Raw genomic sequence first — 2,572 nt, forward strand, 5'->3', positions numbered from 1 at the left:
GGCAGGGGTTGCGGAGGCTGGAGGAGCAGGCAGGGGATGGGGGCTGGCAGGGGGCTCCCCATGTTCCCCTCCCCCTTCCTCCAGTCCCACCTCCCTCACCCTTAGTACTTATCAGCTCCAAGTCTGGCAGGTCCCTGCTGTACCCACTGGGGACTGTCCAAATCTCAAAGCTCTCTGAATCTTTTCTGAAGATTCAGAGAGCTTTGAATTGATTCCGACCTTTTAATTGGTCCTCTGATTCAAATCGGATTCAGAGATTTGGCCATCAAATCGGGCCAAATCTCCTCCAAATCGAATCACCACCTGAAGCTTCACACAGCCCTGATGTTTGCAGCAGAGCTGCCTAATTAGCAGGGATCCTGGTTTTCTTTGTTTAAAAATTGCAAGTTCTTTGATAAAAATAGCACCTGTGTTTTTCTCCTTTAAAGGAGAAAATAAGTGATTTTTAAGTTGGTGACTGACTTCCTCCCCTCAACTCTCTTGCCATGACTTGATGTTAATAGTATTCTAAGGAGGGGTTCAATGGTGTCAGTACAGAGGTCCCTGCTAGGAGTACTCACAGTTTGGATGTGGTTGACTTTGTGGCTTAGCCTCCCCTACACCCTGACCACATGCCAACCATTGGTGTTGAGGGGTGTTGAGGCATTGAAGACACTTCTGGCACTTCTGGCCTTGTCTGGTTCCCTGGTGGTCACCGTCTGTTGTCCCAGCATCTCCCTCTCAGTTGTCCCAGTGTTTCCCTCTCAGTTGCTCCCTCAGTGTTGCTGCACCTGTATTTGTGGTCCCTTTGGCTCTGCTTGGCCATTTGCTTGCTTTCAGACCTCTAGGAGCCTTGCTCAGGACTGGTCCTGACTCAGGGACCCAGGTACCCTGCCCTTGTGGCATCCTCAAATTTAACGAAAAGAAAATAATATTAAGAAAAAAAAAAAGACTCCACTCTGGAGGGACTATCTGTTCCAGGCTCAATAAGCTCCTATGAATGAGAATACCTTATGCTCTCTTTTGAGGGATAGCCTCTGAATGGGGCTGGGGCCATCATCTCCCCAAGGCCCGAATAGGGCTCTCCTGCATCCCCCAGGCTACCAGGGTTCCTGTGGCTCAAGTGCCTCTGTGACAGGGGGCACCCCTTGGAACCGGGTCTCATGCCAGCCCACCCACCTGTCTCTATGGGGCTGTCTTCCCAGTCTCTCCTGCCATGACTTTGCTGGTCTCAAAAATGGGTGGTATAATGAGGGAAGCTACTTAATCCCAACCTTCATGTCAGGGGGCGCTATCTGCAGCTCTGACCTCCTCTACACTGCAGCCCATGCCTCACAGTTCTTAGCATCTCCAGCCCCACACTGGGCCCCATAATCCTCCAGTCTTGACCCCAACTGGATCCCTCCAATCAGGGGGCCTACTCCGCCCTTATTCTGGGCTGCCTAGCTCCCAACACTCTTCCCCCTCTCAGGTGTGGCCCCCCCAGGACCTTTGGCCACACAGGCCTTGGACTTACCTCTAAGACCAGTTGGAACCACAGGCCCTCAGCTCTGGGCGTCCGTTGAAGTGGGCCCCTGACCTTTTTGACCCTTCTGGTCCTGGCCCCAATATTGACTAGTCAAGGGTGCCTCAAGTCAGGCTTCTGACCATCTAGCCCACTCTCACTAACATGGGTCCACCTTCTTGGCCCTACTATGGGGTTACCAACCTGATTGTGGGAGCTGGGGTTATTAAGGTGCCCCAAGCCACCTTTCATTGGGGTGGTAACTGGCCTGGCATTTCCTGGGGGCTCCCATGCCATCAGGAGCCCCACCAGGCCAGCCATCCCCAGCAGGGTGTAGTTTTAGATCATGCCCAGGACCAAGAGCCTCCTAGCTGTCCCCATAAGCTCTTGCCCTTACCTCCTGGTTGTTCCTGCTGCAGCTCAGCTAGGCAATATTTCTGCCTCGGCTGGCAGCAGCAGTCTACAGCCTTTATAAACTAGGTTCTCAAAATGGCTGCCACCATCAGGCACCTGATGGATGTCTGACCCAGCCCTTAAAGTGGCAGACACTAACAGTGCCCTGCCACAGCCTCCCTGGCCCAGTGCCCTGAGGCCTCTTCTGCTCCAGCTTCAGCTGGCTAGAAGGGAGGTCATCTCTCTTGCCTGCCAGCACTCTGAGTGCCTTTTAAATTCCCTGTGGAAGTACCTGAGGCTGACATCATCAGCAGGGCGCTGCCTGGATTGATTGACAGGGAGCTTTTAAATTGTGGCGGTGGCACCATGCATTGCTGCAGCTCCGGTTCTCCCTGCCCTGAAGGTAAGTTTTCCTTTTTTGTGGGGGGACTCTGTGCCTGGCCCATTCTGGGTTGGCCAGGAATCTTGGGGTACTCAAGGGGTGTGTACAGTCCCCATCATTGCATATGTTAATACTATATAGTTTCATAGTTTCATAGTTTCTAGGGTCGGAAGGGACCTGAGCAGATCATCTAGTCTGACCCCCTGCCATGGCAGGAAAGAGTACTGGGGTCAAACGACCCCAGCAAGGTGTTCATCTAACCTCCTCTTAAAACCCCCCAGGGTAGGAGCCTGCACCACTTCTCTTGGAAGTTG

The sequence above is a fragment of the Gavialis gangeticus genome, unplaced genomic scaffold (assembly GCF_001723915.1).
Source record: "Gavialis gangeticus isolate Ggan-Ray unplaced genomic scaffold, GavGan_comp1, whole genome shotgun sequence".
In the NCBI taxonomy this organism is placed as follows: domain Eukaryota; kingdom Metazoa; phylum Chordata; order Crocodylia; family Gavialidae; genus Gavialis; species Gavialis gangeticus.